This window comes from Phascolarctos cinereus, unplaced genomic scaffold, assembly GCF_003287225.1.
Source record: "Phascolarctos cinereus isolate Bilbo 61053 unplaced genomic scaffold, phaCin_HiC Scaffold_3;HRSCAF=262, whole genome shotgun sequence".
Classification (NCBI taxonomy): domain Eukaryota; kingdom Metazoa; phylum Chordata; class Mammalia; order Diprotodontia; family Phascolarctidae; genus Phascolarctos; species Phascolarctos cinereus.
In genome coordinates this window covers 77,142,595-77,163,816 of record NW_027555736.1, presented here as the reverse complement: position 1 = coordinate 77,163,816, position 21,222 = coordinate 77,142,595, and the positions used below count along the sequence as shown (strand labels likewise).

The 21,222-nt window shown below is 38.6% G+C and overlaps 2 pseudogenes across 2 annotated transcripts in view; one reads left to right on the top strand and one right to left on the bottom strand.

Annotated features, from left to right (window-relative positions):
* LOC110203744 (cytochrome P450 2C19-like) overlaps positions 1-5,812 on the top strand; it is a 68,185-nt pseudogene extending 62,373 nt beyond the window's left edge. The window contains exon 8 of the transcript XR_013485227.1: positions 5,756-5,812. The product of XR_013485227.1 is annotated as a cytochrome P450 2C19-like (transcript). The remainder of the gene's footprint in view (positions 1-5,755) is intronic.
* On the bottom strand, positions 3,395-20,501 carry LOC110203883 (cytochrome P450 2C42-like; annotated as a pseudogene). Its single transcript, XR_013485228.1, has 6 exons — positions 20,345-20,501; positions 19,536-19,712; positions 16,583-16,724; positions 12,758-12,944; positions 5,669-5,810; positions 3,395-4,405 (listed from the first exon to the last, which is right to left on the bottom strand). The product of XR_013485228.1 is annotated as a cytochrome P450 2C42-like (transcript).
* Between the last annotated feature and the right edge of the window lie 721 nt (positions 20,502-21,222).

Genomic DNA, 21,222 nt, shown 5'->3' with positions numbered 1-21,222 from the left:
GTAAATTACCTTTTTACCTTTCTCTCTCTCTTTCTATTTAAAAGTGTTGTAAAAGTTTACTGTTTTTTTTAACAGGTTATTTACTATTTTCAAGAATACATTAAAGATAGCTATCTGTAGATAAGGATATATATGATTGCTATTAATTGCCTGTGTTTAGCTGAATCCACAAGTGCAAATAGGAAGTATTTGGGACAAGCATCAGTGGTTAGTTTAAATATGGAATAATTATATTAGGTTTCCCTGTCATTCAGAGAAGGATAGATCCAGTGTTCAGCAATGCTAGTAGTAAAAATTGGATTGTGATGTAGGGGCTCCAAGCAGTGATGATTTATATTAATAATCAAAATCCTTGAACTCACTAAAATAGCAGAGAAAGGACCCACTTGGACCTGCAGGCCATTGAGCTTAGATTAAAACTATGTGCATATTTCTTATCGTAGCTAAGTCCCTCTAAACATGCTCTGGGCAAAAATCTTCAGCCTCCAACTCAGAGAAAATTAGGGTAGATCAGAGAGTGACTTTTCCTTCTGTCTTTGATCTCTTTGGGAGTACATGTCTAGAACTGATATTGTTGGGTCGATTAGTATGTGCTACTTCTTCAGGGAAAGACTGAGTTGATCCAGTGGGAGAACAAAGGCATGGTCCAGGAAGATCTAGCTCCACTCCTCTGTTTCTCTTGGAGGGGAGGAATAAAAAAGGAATAAATACCCAGACTTATGATGTTTCTGCAAAACAACAACTGCTCTGTGTGTGTGTGTGTGTGTGTGTGTGTGTTGTGTGTGTGTATGTGTGTACTGATATTTTTCAGGTTCATAATGAGAGAAGACACAAGACCTTCAGGAAAATAGGCACTTTGACAGACCATTGGTGGAGCTGTGAATTGGTCTTACCATTCTGGAAATTAATATATTTTTAAATTTTTTATTTATTTCATTTTAAATTTGTGGAATAAAACAAGCGTTTCCATAACAGTATAATAAAAAAAGAAAAGGTGATTGCACATGAAACTGCGAATCTATTATGTACAACTTCTTATTCCTTTTAAATGTGTAATATAGTAATGTAAATTTCTTTCTCTCCAGCTCCCCAACCTAGAGATCACTACCATTACACATGAATATGTATATATGTGTAAATTTATTCTATATATACTTCTGTTATTAATTCTTTCTCTGCATGCTAATAGCATTTATTGCATTATAATTTGAAAGGACACTTTTAATTTTCTGCTTTCACTATAAAATTTTTTATGTCCCAATATGTGGTCAATCATTGTAAAGATACCATGAAGTGCTGAGAAAAAAGGTTTATCTCTTTCTCTTTTCATTCAAGTCCTTTAAAATATCTATCATATCTGGTTTACCTACATTTTTTTCACTTCCTTGACTTTTTCTCATTTATTTCTGGGTTAGATTATCAGTTCTGAGAGGGAAAAGTTAAAATCTCCCACCATTATAATACTACTACCTATTTCCATGTGTAATTCGTTTAACTTTTCTATTAAAAACTTGGATGTTACAGCATTTGATGCATATAGGTTCGGTACTGATATTGCTTTATTATTCATAGTACCTTTTATCAAAATGTAGCTACCCTGTTTATGTCTTTTAATTGAATCTATTTTAGCAATAACTTTTTTCTGAGATCATGATTGCATCTGCTGAAAAATACTAAATTCTACTATAACCCTATTTTCACACTGTGTGTATCTCTCATACTTAAATGTGTTTCATGTAAACAACATATTTGATTTTGCCTTTTAATCTATTCTGCTGTCTGTTTACATTTTATGGGTTGGTGAATTCATCCCATTCACATGCAAAGTTATAATTACTATTTGGGAATGTCCCTGTTATTTTATCTTCTCCTCTTACCCTTCTATTCTTCATTCTACTCACTCCTCTGAGTCTCTCTCTTATCCTCTCCCCCCCCATACACTGTTTTCCCCCCAAGACTTTCAAATCTTAATCTCCACACCCTTCTAAAATTTCTTCCCCAACTCTGCTTCTACAAATCCAGAAGACTTTTCCATCCCATAAGATGTAAATAGTTTGCTCTTCAACCAAGATCTGAAGAGAGTAAGTAAGATTCCAACATTACCAGTCCTCCACCTCCATCTGCTTCTTCTTGTATCAGTTCTTTTTTTCATGTCCCATTATTGAGATAACTGTTCCTTTTTATCTTTTCCTGCCCAATTCTGTTTTGGGAATCATCCCATCACAGACAACTCAGATCCAACATTTATGTCAAACTACCCTAGTAATGATGACACTTTTAAGAATACTAATAGCATTTTCATATATAAGATGTAAACAGTTTGACCTCAATAAGTCCCTTATAATTACTTTTAATATTTTTCTTATCTTTCTTCTGGATCTTTTGTATCAAATTTACATTGAGTTCTAGTCTTTTTGTCACAAATACCTGAAAGTCTTTCAGTTAGTCCAATATATATTTTTTGGATATATTATCCAAATGCATAGTATAGCATATAGAGACACAGTATACTTATACTCAACTTTGCTGGACAAGTAATTCTTGCTCACAACCCCAGCACTTTTGCTCTTTCAAGTATAATATTTCAAAACCTATGGTCTTTTCATGGAAAAGCTGCTACATCTTGTGATATCTTGATTGTATCTCTACAATGTCTAAATTGTTTTTTTTCCCCTTATTGCTTGTAATATGATCTCCTTAATCTGGAAATATTGAAATTTGACTATGAAATTCTTGTAAGTTTTCCATCCAGGCTCTCTTTTAGGTGGTGAACAGTAGATCATTTTCTATTTCTACTTTTTAATTAGAGTAGGAGGGTGAAATATGTAGTAGTAAAGATAGTAATAGTGGTAGTAGTACTAGTAGTAGAAGTACTACTAGTAGTAGCTATTGTTGTTGTAATAATAATAATTTCTGGTAAAATTTATACAATACTTACAATGTGCCAGACACTGTACTAAATGCTTAACAGTTATCAGCTCCTTTGATCCTGTCACTATAGCCTTGGGAGATAGGTGCTATGATTATCCCCATTTTATACATAAAGGAACTGAAGTAAACAGAGGTGAAATGACTTTCCCAGGATCACATAGCCAATAAATGTCTAAGGCTGGATTTTAACTCAGGTCTTTGTAATTCCAGGTCCAAGACCCTGTCCAAGGTACCACCTCACTGCCATCACATTGTGATCAGTTAAGCTGTCATCGTAGTAAGACACACGTATGTGTTGAAGTATGTGACATGAGACTTTTAAGGGGCAGAAAATGGCTCCTAAGCAATTGGTGGTGGATAATTACACACAAGTATAGGATAGAGGCCCTACTAAAAAGAATCTTAAGATTTGGTGAGGAACACAAGACAGGATCAATAAACATGTCGGAAAGAACACACAACGTAAGATGCATATGTGTAATTCAGGCTTAGATTGAATTATACAGACTATAAGAACTAAAGAGATCACAGGGATATGGCACCTAAATTGTGATTAGAAGGGTGGGTGAGATTTCTGTCAGTGGATGTTGAGGGCCGATCTTAAGAGTCTGATAAGGGTTTAAGATCCAAGGCAGAGTTTGACCTCTGCTCAGGCTTTCATCCCAAAGGGCTCAGGGGATTAAGTGGTACGGCTCCCCAAATTCCTTCCTGATAAAGAGGTCTCTGAGACATCCCTTCTCTCTCTTTGAACCTTAGGTTTACATATTTACTCCTCTATGCAGGTGGCGCCTAGGTGCCTGGGAAAACCTTGGAATCTACAGCCCAATCTAGGAACCCTGATAAGGAGGAAATTCATTATTGTTACATCCTCAGCAGATATTCTGGGGAGTATCTCACGGGGAGGACTCTTTGAAGTTAGGCTAGATTTTCCCTATATATTCTGTGCCCTCAGATGAATAAACAGAGTCAGTAATTCTACTCCACCTGGCCCATGTCATAAGTTATTTCACGCCTCTCCGTTCAGTGTACAATCTGGTTGTGGGCAACAAGAGGAGTTGAAGTGAAGAAAAAAGAAGAAATATTCCTGCAACAGGGAATTTCTAAGGAAGGTTGAGGAAAATTAAATTGTGATTTTGGCAAAAGTCAAAGGGAGTATTAGATTATGCTAGAAGAGTATATTGGACTGAAATCATAGAGGGCTTTCATTGGCAGGCATGGAATGAATACATCTTGTTCATAGAATGTGAGGAGACTCTAGAGCAGTTGGAACTAGGGCTAGTCCTTCACATGTTTTAGAAAGCGAGAAAGCAGAGCTCATACAAGGGGGGTACTTTGATTAATCCACTGGCAACTGAGGTGTTGTTGATATCTTTTGAGTCAATGGGAGATTTCAAGGTAAAATTTTGTAAGATGGTAGTAAAAAACAGAAATAATTCCATCCAAGCCAGACTCTCACCAGCACATATCCATTTTCCTGAAAGAGACAAATATAAGGATTTGATATTTGTAAACTTCTAAGCCATCTAGGCCACTTCTTTGGACTGTCAGGTAGCCCACTAACACTCAGTGGCATTAGGTGAAGAACTGTGTGCATTCCTTTCCTCTCTGGTCCTTGACTCCTTTGAAGAGCCAAGACAGAGAGGAAAAAGCCCTCCTGTATGCTCTCCCTCAATCAATCTCCCCTGAGCCAGAGCAAGTTCTGGGATTTATATTCAGAGGAAAGGAGTCATTGTCTTAGGGAGAAACAATCCCTCATTTACAGTCTCAAGGAATAACTTTGTGGCTACCCACAGTGACTGCAATGAGGAAAGGTGACAGAAGAATGATCAAAGCTCCTTTTGGGAACCATCTATCACCATTTTGGACAGAAAACACCTCTGGAGTCTACCCCACAGCTTCATGGCCATCCAGCCACTTGTCTTAACTACTCACTTCTAGCTCTAACCCAAGTATTGTAACCAATTGAGCAGGGCATTGGAGACCACAATGTCAAGGATAGTTAGCTGCCTGCCAACATTCTTGTCTGCCACTGCCAGAATGGACCATCACCACCATTACCTAATAACCAGTAGGTTCCCCCAAGACTTGAAGGTGAAAGGACAGACCATCAGTTATAATTCTGTACCAATAGATCCTCATTAAAATATACATAGCTTGGGAAGGGGGTTCCATGCTCATGTGTCCTAGTCAAGAGTCACATTTCTATAAAATCATAAACTCTAAGATTAGACCTTCAGTGACCTTAGCCATAATGGTACCTGAGTAGTAGGCCTTAAGATAACCCAATCCCATTCCTTGGCTTGATAAAATACAAGATTATACCATGCTAACACAAAAGCCTGGAAGATTTATCTGAGAAGTAGCTCCTGGTTGACAGTGCCTTGGAGGATGGTTATTAATGTGGGGGGGGGGGTTGCTGTCACTCTGGATGCAGAACAGAGTGGCCACTATCTCAGTTCTGCCTCTTTTTTGGAACAGCTACTCTGAAACTCAACTGATTTGTTGATGAACCTAGGCCTAAGGAGAATTAGAAGAATGATTTACTGTGTCTCCACCCTACTCCCTGGTTATAGAAATTGGAAGGACCATAATGGTCAGCTAGACCAACCCAGTTTTTGGGCATGTAAGGTAACTGAAGCCCAGAGAAATGAAATAATTTGACCAAGGTCACAAAAGTAATAAGGTCCTCTGAGTTATCATTCCATCTTTAATGTACATATTTAGATGAATGTCTTACCTGTTGAAAAAGGCATGAAATAGTCGCTCTTCTTAAAGTTGCCACTTTCATCCAGGAAGTGACCTGGGTCAAACTGGTCTGGATTAGGGAACTCTTCATCATCATACAGAATAGAAGACAGCAATGGCATGATGGTGGTTCCCTGAAAAAAAGAGATACAAATAAATAATTAGAAAATAAGAACCAAAGAATGTTGGAGCTGAAAGAGAATTTAGAACTATCACCTAGTCAAAACCCCTGATTTTTAAGTAATGGAAAGAGCCCATCTTTTTAAATACCTCTTCTGATAGTAAGTTAGAAAGTCTACAATACTATTACGAGAGATGAAACTGAACTTTGACACTTGAGGAGTAGAATCAATAGTGATGAGTAAAATACAAAAGGAGGCAGATTTCAGATTAAAAAAAGTTAATAAAATAGCTTTCAATCATTAGATCTATCAAAAGAGGAAAGAGCTGCTTGGGTGGACAATAAGCACACCAATCATGGATAAGACCAAGCAGATTCCAGATGATCTGAAGAGACAGAAATTAATTGTGACCTATGTCAGGATGTTGAAGAATAACATAATGTCACACAGAAGAATAAGGCAAGAGCTGATAAACAAGTTGGGAGCTCTTCTTGAAGATGAAGAAACAAGATGTTCTGAGGAAGAAGCACTTGTTTGTAGTCTAAAGAATGGTAAAGGAAGTTCACAGGTGTTATCTGGCAAGACATCCAGGAAGAAGAAAAGAAGAACAGTTGGTGACTCCCTGTAGAAGGATACTGAACCAATTGTTTGCTGACAATAACTAGAATGGATAGTTCTGGGGCAGCGAGGTAGCACAGTGGAAAGAGCACAAGCCCTGGAGTCAGGAGGACCTGAGTTCAAATCCAGACTCAGACACATAACACTTACTAGCTGTGTGACCCTGGGCAAGTCACTTAACCTCATTGCTTCACACACACACACACACACACACACACACACACACACACACACACATGCACAAAAATAGACAGTGTTGCCATATTCCAAGAGCATATGTCCAAGAGATAGTGGAGAACCTTACAAAACAAAGGAGACAACTACTACCCACATCTGGTGATTCACATGAGCAAAAATTATGATACTACCATAAATCTGGGAAGCATTTCCAAAGGTTTTGACATTAAGGGAAAAAAACCCTAAATACTTTAGGAGCACAGGTGGTGTATTCATTATGGTTGTAATTGGAAACAAAAGATTCAGAAAGTTAATGCAGATTTCAGAAGTGGACATCTTGTAAGAAGGTGTTTAAAAATGGGATTTGGATTTCTGGACCACATCTTAGTAAAAATATAGACATGATGAACTCCTGACCAGGAGTGGAATGATGCATCTAGCAAAGGCTGGAACGTGATGATTTTGATTTATTACAAATATAGTCAAAAGGCTTTTTTAATGCTTAAAGTGCTGTTAAAAAAAGGTGGATTGGGGATTTTAAGACAAGGAAGCAAATTTGACCTCAAAGGCATAAATAGGGCTTGGTATGATGAGATGCTTAAGAATACTGAAGTCCTGGAAAGACTATAACTTATTTAAAAGAAAGCAGATAGGAAAAAGAGAGTGGGGTAGTATATATTAAGAAGAAACACTCGTGTGAGTTTATTTAGGGAGCAGAGGAAAGAAGAATGATGAGAAGCATCTAGGTAAAGAGAAATGGAGACAACATCAGAACTGGCATTGTCATTACAATATGCTACAGAATATTTGGATAGAAAAAAGTTTACAAGGAATACAGAAAACAAATTATAAGCTCTGGAGGTTAGACATGATATAGCAGTGATAGAAGACTTCAATTATCCTTTCGGATCCTAGAGTTTCACTTCCATCAAAAACAGAGCAGTTTGTAATTCCATGATTTTCTTAATGATAATTTCATCCTGCAATTATAGTGGAACCAGTTCTCACCATCTGAGAGGAACTTGGATAACAAAGATGTGAATAGAGATCTGCAGATCCCCTGTGGCACAACATTCTTCCTCTGGAGGGATCATGCTGTGTTTCAGGATACGCAATCACACTTTACACACTTTCGGTGCACACTTATGGATGGTAATAAGGGGAATTTTTGGGAAAGTGACCGTCCATCTTAGAGTTTATACAGGATCAACTAAGTGGCCCAATGGGGAGAGTACAATACTTGGAGTCAGAAGGAACTGATCAGGCCTCAAACACTCACTAGCTATGTGACCCTGGCCAAATCACTTACCCTGTCCTAGACTCAGTTTCCTTATTTGTAAAATGAGAATGATAACAGCACCTACATTTCAGCATTGTTATCAGGATGAAAAGGGATAATATTTGTAAATTGTTTCACAAGCCTTAATGGTAGCTATTATTATTATCACAAGAAAGAGAAGAGTTAAGTTTCTCAACACACAAAGAAAAAGAATTCTGGTGATGGAAGAAAAAGGAACATTCTCTAAAGATACCAATGTGGATAAGGTAGCCAGGTAGTGCAGCGAGGAGCCTGTTAGACCTGAAGTCAGGAAACCTTCATACAAATCCTGATTCATACATTTATTTATTGCGTGACCCTAGGTGAATCAGGGGTCTCTTTAAGACTTAGTTTCCTCACTTGTAAAATGGGGATAACAATAGCAACTATTCCCACAGAGTTGTTTTAAAGAATAAATGAGATCATCTATGTAAAGCAAATCTCAAAGTACTTTATAAACAATAGTTATTATTATTATAGGGAATTCACCAATTAACTTAGATTTTTTGAGGGTAAGGAAAATAAAAGAAGCATGTCACAGTTCCATAGTGACAGAAGTGATAAGGACAAAATGCACAGAGGCTGATGCTGCAAACAGAGCACTACAAGAAGAGATTTTTTGGGGGTGGAGCCAAGATGGCAGAGTGAAAGCAGTGACTTGCTTAAGCTCTTCCCCAAACCCCTCCAAATACTCATAAGAAATGGCTCTAAACAAATTCTGAAGAAGCAGAACCCACGAAAAGACAGAGTGAACAAATTTCTAGCCCAAGACAACCTGGAAGATTGATCAGAAAGGTGTATCACGCCAGGCTGGGATGCAGCTCAGCTTGGGTGCTCAGGCTGCAGGAACCTGGAGCAGGCCTCAGAGGAGTGAATCACAGGCAGCTGTAGAGGTTTCCAGACTCCTCAATCAACTAATGCCAAAGACAACTTAGAAGGTCAGGGGAAAAGTCTGTTTCTCTTGATGCTGAGAAAGGAAGGCGGGTTCTCAGCTCCATTCCCCAAGAGCCTGGCCCTGGGGGGCCATGCAGCTGGTTCCCGAGCTTCTGGCTCACAGACTGAGGGGAATCCAGTGGCTGATCAGAGAAGGATCGCAGGGATCTCTTTGCCAGTGTTAAGGCAGGAATCTCTTGCTTTGCCTGTGTTTGGATCTGGGTCACAGTTCTAGGAGGCGGTGCTGGGGTGGGAGGAATGCTGACATGGTGGAGTTTGTACTGGCTGTGGAAAGGATTGCCTCTTCACTGTCACATGACAGAAAGGAATACTTGTGGTCACAGGCTAGGAAAGGAGTAAACACCTCAGCCATTATCATACCACCTTGGAAGAACTGAAAATTTGCAGGTCCCTAAAAGAATCTATGAAAACAGCTGTACAAACACCTGAAGCTTGGGACAGTACATTCTCCACATTGAAGCAGACTCTTAGCTTAACAAAGAGTTTCAAACTCAAGTAATTGGCCAGGATCATGAGCAAGCAGTGAAAAAAGAGTCACACTATATTACCTTACTTTGGTGAAAAAGAAGACCAAAATATACAACCAGAAGAAGACAACAATGTCAAAGCTCCCACATCCAAAGCTTCCAGGAAAAATATGATGCAGTCTCAGGCCTTGGAAGAGCTCAAATGGGATTTTGAGAAGCTAGTAAGGGACGTAGAGGAAAAACTGGGAAGAGAAATGAGAGTGATGAAGAAAATCATGAAAAACAAGTCAGCAGCGTGCTAAAGGAGACCCAAAAAAATACTGAAGAAATTAACACCTTAAAAAATAGCCTAACCTAAATGGCAAAAGAGGTACAAAAGCCAATGAGGAGAAAAACACCCTAAAAAGAAAAGTTGGCCAAATGGAAACAGAAATCCAAATGCTCAATGAAGAAAATATTTCCTTAAAAATTAGGATAGAGGAATTAGAAGCTAGTGACTTTATAAGAAATGAAGACACTGTCAAACAAATGCAAAAGAATGAAAAATTAGAAAACAATGTGAAATATCACATTGGAAAACCAATGGGCCTGGAAAATAGATCCAGGAGAGAGAATTTGAAAAGTATTAGACTATCTGGAAGCTTTGATCAAAAAAAGAGCCTAGACATCATCTTTCAAGAAATTATCAAGGAAAACTGCCCTGATATATTACAACTAGAGGGCAAAATAAAATTGAAAGAATCTACCGATTCTCTTCCTGAAAGAGATCCTCAAAGGAAAACTCCTAGGAATATTATAGCCAAATGCCAGAGTTCCCAGGTCAAGGAGAAAATATTACAAGCTGCCAGAAGGAAACAATTCAAATACTGTGGAAACACAATCAGGATAACACAAGATTTAGCAGCTTCTACATTAAAGGACCCAGGGCATGGAATGTAATATTCCGGAGGGCAAAGGACATAGAATTACAACCAAGAATCACCTACCCTGCAAAACTGAGTATAATCCTTCAGGGGAAAAAATGGTCTTTCAGTGAAATAGAGGACTTTCAAGCATTCTTGTTGAAAAGACCAGAGCTGAATAGAAAATTTGACTTTCAAATACAAGACTCAAGTGGAAGATAAAGAGGTAAACAGGAAAGAGAAATCATAAGAGACTTATGAAGATTGACCTGTTTGCATTCCTGCATGGAAAGATGATATTTATAACTCACGAGACCTTTGTCAGTATTAGGGTAGTTGAAGGAAAAATAAATTATATGTATAGATAGATAGATAGATAGATAGGTAGACAGACAGACAGAGAGATAATCAGAAAGAAGGCACAGGGTGAGTTGAAGATTAAGGGTCATATCTGGAGAATAAAATTAAGGATGAGGGAGAATTATACTTGGAGAAGAAGAAAGGGTGAGGTAGAATGGGGTGAATTATCTCACAAAAAAAAAACCCAGAAGAGTCTCTTACAGTGGAGGGGAAATGGGGGAAGATGAGAGGGAATGAGTGAATCTTATTCTCACAGGATTTGGCTTAAGGAGGGAATTACATACACATTCAATTGGGTATGGAAATTTGTCTTACCCTGCAAGAAAATAAGGGGAGAAGGGGACAAGAGAGTAAGGGGATGATAGAGAGGAGGGCAGATTGGAAAAGGGTATAATGAGAAGAAAATACTTCTAAGGAGGAACAGGATAAGAAGAAAGAATAGAATAAATGGGAGGGCAGAATAGGATTAAGGGAAATAGAGTTAGTTTTTCACAACACGTCTACTATGGAAGTGTTTTGCGTAACTGCACATGTACAACCTTTATTAGTTGCTTGCCTTCTCAGTGAGGGTGGGTGGGGATGGAGGAAGAGAGAAAATTTGAAACTTAAAATTTTAAAAACATATGTTTAAAAAAATGTTTTCAGAAACTACCAGGAAGAAGAAATATAGGAAATGGGGTACAGATGTCTATCCTGTTCTACAGAAAATAGAAGGGGAAGGGTATAAGAGAGTGGGGAAGAGAAAGAAAAGAGGACAGAGTAGGGGAAGGGATATTCAGAATGCATACCATCTTGGTGGGGGGAAGGTTGAGACGGGGTGAAAATTTGGAACTCAAAAACTTGTGGAAATGAATATTGAAAACTACAAATAAATAAATTTATATTTAAAAAAAGGAAGAGATTTTTTAAAACTATGTTGTGAAAAAGAGGAGGATTAAAGAAAGGACAAACCCACAACCCAGAGGCTTAAAGGACAAGGATAACAAGTGACAAGAAAAGATGCATAACTTCTCAATTTTTCTTTTGCTTCTGTTTTTTTTTCTGACCAAGGAATGATCTTTGAACTGAAAAGAATGGAATAAATAAATAGATAGAGCTAACAAGGATAGAATACCCCAGGGAAGTAAGGAGAAAATTAGGGAACATCTAGACACCTTACCAAGAGAAATAAAGTGAAAAAAGCACACTTCAATCTGCACTCAGAGTCTAGAAGATATTTCTAAAGAGATCATTAATCTAGCAAAGGAAGTAATGAGGCAATGATTTGAGAAAAGGAGGTAGTGATCACAAGGATCTGCAGTGGAATCATCATTATTTCATTTTTTGAGAATATTAATAAACTGGTAGATCAGGAGAATGACATACATAGACTTTTCTTAGATTTTAGCAAAGCATTTGATAAAGATTTTCGTGCTCTTCCTCTGAAAGTGATGGAAATATACAGGTTAGACTATCACACCACTAGGTGGATTGAAAACTGATGACTGACCATATACTAAGGGCAATTATTGAAGGTTCAAAGACAGCTTGGAAGTAGTACTGTGGTCTCCTCAGCTCACAAATGAGGATTGTATTCCTTCTGTGAATCATATCTTAGGAGGACGCTGAAGAGCTGGAGGTACTCAAGGGAGGGCAACCAGGATGGTAAGAATAACAAGTCCATGCCACGTGAGGATGGGTTGAAGGAAACAGGGATATTTAGACAAGAGAACAGGAGACATAACAGAACAGGAGACATAGTAGCTGATTCCAAGTGTTTCATGGAGTTTTACTAGAAAGAGAGAGGAACTTTGTTCTGTTTTTTTCTGGGAGTCAAAACCAAGAGCAATAGATTAAAGTTACAAAATTTCAACTTAGGCTTAATACAAGATAAAACAAATTCTCTGTCCAAGATTAGAATAGAATTTCTCAGCAACAAAGTGGTTCCACCTCATTGAAAATCTTTAAGCAAAGATTAGATGACCACGAGGTGAGCATACAGTAGATGGAATCCTTTTTCACATTGGGAATGGACACTATGACCACTGAAATACTTTCAAATTCTGAAATTCTGGGACTACTTCTCAGGGATGTGGGTGGGCCTGAGGTTCCTTCTAACTCCAAGATTCTAGATTTGAATGAGACAGTATAAAATCTTGTGTTATATTGAGAAACTCTTCTGACCCTGGGGATAAGATATTGTCTAAATTGAACATCTTCTGACACCACATGGGGCAGGCTGGTGGGAATGAGGTCAATGTATCGCTGTGTCTCATGTATCACAGCATTGCTGTAAGGCATGTTGTTTCTGTCCTCATGCAGGGACTTCGATTTCAGCCAATCACAGAATCAATTTCTTCATGAAGTTTTCCTGTCACAATACAAATGAAAATTTATCTTAAAAGTAGAGATAAAAGCTGCCTTTGCTCATATTTTCTCTGATTTTTCACTGAGTTACATTGATAAATAATACACTTGACTGTGATATTTCAATAGATAGAGAGAGATGAAAATTCCATTTTAGACACTTTTTAAAAAAATATAAATTTATTTATTTTTAGTTTTCAATATTCACTTCAACAAGTTTATGAGTTTCAAATTTTTGCCTCATCTCACCCCTCCCCCCACCCCAAGATGGCATGTATTCTGAATACCCCTTCCTCTAGTGCGTTCCTTTTTCTATCTCTTAACCCCTTCTCTTATCCACTTCCCCTTCTATTTTCCTGTAGGGCAGGATAGACTTCTATACCTCATGTCCTGTATTTCTTATTTCCCAGTAGCATGTGAAAACATTTTTTTAACATGCTTTTAATACTTTAGGTTTCAAACTTTCCCTCTTCCTCCCTCCCCACCCACCCTCATTGAAAAGGTAAACAACTCAATATAGGTTATATATGAGCAGTTATGCAAAACACTTCCATAGCAGACATGTTGTGTAAAACTAACTCTATTTCCTTTAATCCTATCCTGTCCTCCCATTTATTCTATTCTTTCTTTTGACCCTGTCCCCTCCTCAGAAGTATTTCCTTCTGATTACCCCCTTTCCCAATCTGCCCTCCTCTCTATCATCCCCCTGCTCTCTTGTCCCCTTCTCCCCCTTTTTTTACTGCAGGGTAAGTCAGATTTCCACACCCAATTGAATGTTATTCCCTCCTTAAGCCTAAGCCTATGAGAATGATTCACTCATTCCCTCTCACCTTCCCCTGTTACCCTCCACTGTAAGAGACTTTTCTGTTTTTTTTTAGATAATTTACCCCATTCTACCTCTCCCTTTCTTCTTCTGAGTATCATCCTCTCTCATCCCTTAATTTTATTCTCCAGATATGACCCTTTAATCTTCAACTCACCCTGTGCCCTGTATCTATCTATCTATCTATATATACATACACATATATTTTTTTTCCTTCAACTACCCTAATACTGATAAAGGTCTCATGAGTTATAAATATCATCTTTCCATGCAGGAATGCAAACAGTTCAATCTTAATAACTCTCTTATGATTTCTCTTTCCTGTTTACCTCTTCATGTTCCAGTAGAGTTCGTATTTGAAAGTCAAATTTTCTATTCAGCTCTGGTCTTTTCAGCAGGAATGCTTCAAAGTCCTCTATTTCACTGAATGACCATTTTTCCCCCTGAAGGATTATACTCTGTTTTGCTGGGTAGGTGATTCTTGGCTGTAATCCTATCACCTTTACCCTCCAGAATATTATATTCTATGCCCTGTGGTCCTTTAATGTAGAAGCTGCTAAGTCTTGTGTTATCCTGACTGTGTTTCCACAGTACTTGAATTGTTTCATTCTGGCAGCTTGTAATATTTTCTCCTCGACCTGGGAACTCTGAAATTTGGCTATAATATATCTAAGAGTTTTCCTTTGGGGATCTCTTTCAGGAGAAGAATCGGTGGATTCTTTCAATTTCTATTTTGCCCTGTGGTTCTAATATATCATGGCAGTTTACCTCAATAATTTCTTGAAAGATGATGTCTAGGCTGTTTTTTTGATCATGGCTTCCAGATAGTCCAATAAGTTTTAAATTCTCTCTCCTGAATCTATTTACCATGTCAGTTGTTTTTCCAATAAGATATTTCACATTGTTTTCTAATTTTTCATTCTTTTGCATTTGTTTTACAGTGTCTTGATTTCTCATAAAGTCACTAGCTTCCAATTGCTCTATCCTAATTTTTAAGGAAATATTTTCTTCATTGAGCAGTTGGACTTCCTTTTCCATTTGGCCAATTTTCTTTTTAGGGTGTTTTTCTCCTCATTGGCTTTTTGTACCTCTTTTGCCATTTGGATTAGGCTATTTTTTAAGGTGTTATTTTCTTCAGTATTTTTTTGGGCCTCCTTTAGCAAATTGTTGACTTGTTTTTCATGATTTTCTTCAATCACTCTCATTTCTCTTCCCAGTTTTTCCTCTACGTCCCTTACTAGTTTCTCAAAATCCCATTTGAGCTCTTCCAAGGCCTGAGACTGGTTCATATTTTTCCTGGAGGCTTTGGATGTGGGAGCTTTGACATTGTTGTCTTCTTCTGGTTGTATATTTTGATCTTCTTTTTCACCAAAGTAAGATAATACAGTCTGACTCTTTTTGCTCTGTGTGCTTATGATCCTGGCCAATTATTTGAGTTTGAAACTCTTTGTTAAGGTAAAGTCTGCCTGCAATGTGGAGAATCTACTGTCCAAGCTTCAGGTGTTTGTACTGCTGTTTTCAGAGATACTTCTAGGGACCTGCAAATTTTCAGTTCTTCCAAGGCGGTATGATAAGGGGTGCGGTGTTTACTGCTTTCCTAGCCTGTGACCAAAAGTATTCCTTTCTATCCTGTAACTGTGAGGAGGGGCTCCTGTTCCCAGCCACAAGTTCCTCTATGCCAGCGTTCCTCTTCACCCCAGCACTGTCACCTAGAACCGTGATCCAGATCCATACATGGGTAAAGCAAGAGATTTCTGCCTCAGCATTGGCAAAGAGATCCCTGCAATCCCTCTCTGATCAGCCACTAGATTCCCCCTCAGTCTGTCATCTAGAAGCTCAGGAAGCTGATGCCCCTCCCCCATGGCCATGCTCTTGGGGAATGGAGCTGAAACCCTGCTTTCCTCTCTGAGCACCACAGAAACAGACTTTTCCCACTGACGTTCTAAGTTGTCCCTGGCAACTGAGGATTGAGCAGTCTGGAAACCACCACAGCTGCCCACAATTCAGTCCTCTGAGACCTGCTCCTGGTTTTCTGTGGCCTGCGCCCCCAGGCCACACTGCACTGCACTCCCATCCTGGGGTGATACACCTTTCTGATCAATCATGTAGGTTGTCTTGGGCTGGAAATTTGTTTCACTCCATCTTTTTGTGTGTTCTGGTGCCTCAGAATTTGTTTAGAGACATTTTTTATGAGTATTTGGAGGGGTTTGGGGGAGAGCTTAAGCAAGTCACTGCTTTCACTCTGCCATCTTGGCTCCACCCCCTCCAGTTTAGTCTCTTAAACTAGCTGAGCATCACTTAAGGCACCTATGTCCCATGCCCATAAGAAAAGGTCAGGTGTCCTTAAATAAATGAAGCCCAAGTAACACTTGATGTAGGAAATGAGGAGGGTTCTCAATCTGGACCTGTTCTACAACTTAATATGACCAACCATATGCCCAAGGTATTTCCCTCTGCAGCTGTAGAGTGACAGGAATCCAGAGGCACCAGCTCCTTCTGTGGTCAAGTAGCATCAAGAAGCTATCAGGAACCAGTGCCTTTCAATCATTCAGTTCTTCCCACTTCTAGCACTGGGCTCCAGTCTCTATTCACTTCACTATCTGTGTGGCTACCTCTAATAATAACTCACAATTATATACCACTTCACTAAGCAAGGTGGAAGTAGTGGTGGAGAAGGAGGAATAAGTAAGCAAACTTGAACATGTAATGACTTAAATACATTAAAATGGCAATAAAAAAGTTTCCAAGGAAAGTCTCAAAAGGACCAGGAACCCCTCTCATGTGGATTAAATTGTATGTGTTATTATCCTTTATCCCACCTTCTATCTCAGGGTATTTGAGGAGAAGCAGGAGTCCATATCTCAGGGTGGTGCTGGTTGTCTCTGTTCCTGCAGCAGATAGGTCACTTATAGTGTGGACCAAGTTTTCAATGGTAAATTCAGATTGTGGTTGTTGCTTTTCCTAAGAATGATTTGGTATGATTAATGGAAAAGTAAGAGAGGCAGCAAGGCAAATTGGAAAGCATAAAGGATTTGGAAGCAGAGGACCTTGGTTTAAATCTAAGTTCTGATATTTTTTTTTTAATGTTAGGGGGGAGGCAAACTGGGTTCAATGACTTGGCCATGGTCACACAACTAGTTAAGTGTCTGCGGCCAGATTTGAACTCAGATGCTCTTAACTTCAGGGCCAGTGCTCTATCCACTGTGCCACCTAGTTGCCCCCAACACACCACCAGCTCTTATCATGACCTTAGACAAGTCATTTAACCATTTTATGTTTCAGTTTCCTCATCTGTAAAATAAGGGAGCTGGATTCAATTACCTCCAAGATCCATTTCAGTTCTAAATCTATGACCCTGTAAATACATTAAATTTGAGCAACACAATCCAAAGCAGAACAAGTAGCTAGCAATTATGAAAGCATTTTGGCCCTTGCAGATCTCACATATGAGAGAGAGACAGAGAGAAGAAAGATACGTGTTGAGGTATGGGGGGATATATACAGACAGACAGACAGACAGACAGAAAGAGACTAGACCTGCAATATCATCGGGCACAGGTTACTTCCAGGTAAAAAAAAAATCTGTCTGCCAATGCAAGTCTGCACTTTCTCTGAAAAACTTAAAGTTTCTAGAGAGTTGCCCAGCCCTAGGGCACTATAGTGTCAAGTGATTTGCCCAGGATCACATAGACTTTTTGTGTCACAGAGGGGTCTTAAACTCAGTTTTGCCTGGCTCTGAGGGCAGCTCTTTATGTGCTACAACAGGAGGGTCAAACTCAGCTCTCAGGCCTCAAGCCACCAACAAAACCGTGTGTGGCTGAAACCACATTAAAATGTAATTGGGAAATGTTTAGTAAAATAAATACAGATATAATACTACATAGAGAATGTTAATTTCTGCATTTTCTAGGTTAATATGAGGCCTACCAGGATCCATTTCTATTCATGTTTGACACAAAGATACTGTATGATACTAACTTGCAAGATATCTGTGCTTACATATTATATATCATTCATATCTGTGGGTATACACAAGCAGCTAGGTGGTGCACTGGGTTGAGTTTAAATCTGGCTAACTGCCTGTGTGATCCTGGACAAATCATTTAACCTTGGTTACCTCAGTTTCCTCATCTATAAAATGAGCTAGAAATGGAAAACCACTCCAGTATCTTTCCCAAGAACACCCAATATGGAGTCATGAAGTGCTGGACTGAACTGAAATGACTAAGCAACAAATGCACAATGACTGCATATGTGTAAGCTCTTGTATTTTCTTGTGGATTAAATTCTGTTATTCTACGTGTTTACTGAGATGAACAGGATTTATTAGTTTAGCAAATAAGGAAGGAAAAAAATTATCAACTTCCATATATATAACAATTAATGCAAAAAGGATCCATGTATCTTTTCCCATTTTATCCTCATCAAAATACTGTGACACAGTTAGTGCATTATTGTTGTCATTTTACTAATGAGGAAATTGAGGTGGTAAATGCTTTGCCCTTGACAATGAGATGTTGATACTGAGGAAAACTCACAACTGAGACCAGAAATTGAATATATAACAAATAACCAATGGACTAAAGATAAGAAAAGTAAAAAACACAGGAAAAAGCAGGCAGGTGCTAGAGGGCATAATTCAAGTTGAAGTCAACTAAGGTCTATGCTCACTGTGAGTGTGGTGGTGGGGGAAAGGATATGGAATTCTGAAGATTCTCACACATGAAACACAAGAGACTACTGTACATATTAGTTCTAAAAATCTCTTGCTCTGGTCTACATATTTGCCCTCTCCCACATTCCATCATCTACCAGTGGGTAGGAATCTGTGGGAGAATATACCCTTATGTGCATAGGTTGATGAAGGAAGGATTTTCCTGGTCAGTTATGATGACACATTGCTAAATTAAATGTTTCTGAATTAATGTGTTTTTTGGTTCATGTGGTAAGAAAACCATAAGTCATGACCTCAGAGCACATTGTATTGCTTTAAGTAGGTCATTGATCCATTTCAGCATTCCATCAGCATATCTTTTGCCTTCTCCTATGTTTCTCTGGTACTTTCTGGGTTTCATTTACTCCATATGAATTACATTAGCATATTGTTTTATTCTAGTTTTGCTTCTAATGCGGTGGATTTTTTTTTCCTTTATGCAACTTTTCAATGATTTTTCTTTCTTTTTGTTTTGCTCTTTGTTGTTTATGGAATGGTGGAAAAGTGAGCAGCCTCTTACTCCACTATCTTGACTGTAAAACCCACCAACCTCCCCCCTAGTACTTACCACAGCAGCCCCTCCATTCCAATTAGGCTGCTCAGATTAAAGTTCCCTATTCGTCACTGTCTTTGTAGAGTCTTGAAATGTCCTGCCCAGTCCTCACTCTTAAGCTCTGGGACCTCCTTCAAAACCCAGACTAAAACCTAACTCTTCCAGAAGGAAGTCTTATGTTAACCCAGTCCAAATATTATCTTTCTTGCTAATTTCAAATTCCTTCATCACTTAAATCCTCAATTTATAATCTATTTTGGCTTTCCTTACACATTCCTGATACTGATTCTTGTCCTTACATGGGCTTTGTCCTGTATGTTGGGTTAGAAATTACATCAGGGCTAGGACCCTGTCTTCTCATTCTCCTCATATAGTGTTCTGGCCATATTATGATTAAAATATGATTATTTACTGCTCTATGTTTGTGAATGTGAATGTCAGCCTCTAAGACACAAGCCATTTCACCTACAAGAAGTGAGATTCAGACCTGCTGCTGACACTCTACCTGCTCCATTTTCATCAGGAAACAATCAATAAAGTCCCGAGGATTGCTGGGATCCAGTGTTCTTTGGTGTTCCTTCACTTCTTCCAAAATAAATTCAAGTATTGAGCGAATATTTTTAATTGCTTTGTGATGAGATCCAGGGAGATAATGCACTAGAGATGGAAAAGAATTGTAGACCTAAAAAGAAAAATTTTGTATCATACTTTATTAGAAAAAGAAAATAATTTTGTACTGCAGCATTTGGATCATGTTGAGAATACGGCTGAGTAAGGGTGGGACAAGTGCCCTTTGGAAAATCTGACTTTTCTCATAATCTCCTGTAGAAATGCCCTAAAAATTAGCATCCTGTTCCTTCGTTGCCTGAAACTTCTTTGGCTTTCACTCTCAATTCTTACTTCCAACGAAAAGTTCTCATCCTTTCTCATTTTAAGGTCTTCTAAGAGCTCAGCCTACCACCTTCCATTGGGACAGCTAACTCATCTTCTAATCTGATCCAAAGTTGGGTGCACAAGGGAAAAGTCAGCTTGTCTCTAGTAACATGAATAATTAACATTCAGTTCCTGTGACCAGTGGGTGAACTACTCCAGGGAGGGGCCTTATAATGTCTGTCAAATCAGACCACATAGGGTGACCTTTTCTGTCTTTAGTCCTTGTCAATAAAGAAGAAAATGGGAACCCATTTCAACATGGCACTACTGTACCTCCCAGTGGAATGAATGATGAATTCTAGCCTAGCTGCTTGTAGTAGTTTCTTTGAAGTAATTTAAAAAAATATTCTGAGCTTCAAAGAGAGAGAATAGTGGTCTCACCTTCATCCATGGGGAATTTATGATCTTGATGTTTTCATTCAAAAGCTTCATTAAATATAGAAATTTCTGGTCTTTATATTCAAAACATTTCTGGAAAATGATAGAGCAGATTACATTACAAGGAGCAAACTCAAGGATGAATGTGGGGTTATATGGTAATCCTAAAGGAGAAACAGAGAAAGAAAGACTTTAATGCTGCCATTGTGATAGAAAGGAAGATTTGCCTGCCTTTAGGTAGGACCTGACTGTCCCTTCTAGTTTACATTATAGCTTGGCACAGCAAGGTTGAAAATAAACCTCCCTTTATGAAGCATCTGATTTCATCCACATGAGAATCCTAAGTGCAAATAGGATAATTTCCATTTTATAGGTGAGGTTGCTGAGGCTCAAGAAAATCAGGTGATTTATGTGCCACAGCTAGGAAGGATGAAGATGTGGAATGCAACCCAAATTCTCTCCTGTCCCCAAGTAAACTGTTCTTCTTACCATGCACCATCCCTTCCCATTTCTAAATCCATATTCATCACCTCACTATAACCAACTTTTACTTTCAGACTTATTCATGTCTATTTTTAAATTATATTTCATTTCATTTCAATCACTTTCCCAGAATGAGGGTTGCAGGCACTGGTCTGGAAGACTTGCTATTCCAAATGCTCTTAGGTTCAGGGTTCTGGGTTGTCAAAGGACTGATAATGTCAAGGTGGTGATTCTAGGTTTCCTTGACTGGCCTCTTGTCTCTCCCTTAGGGTGCCTCACTGTTTTAGCAAGGCTGGCCCATCTGCCTTATGAATAGCAATTGGCTGGCAGCTGGTGGCAATGGACAGTCCCTTTTCCACAGGAGTTGCTTCCTCAGATGAGAGCTATCAGGGCTGGAC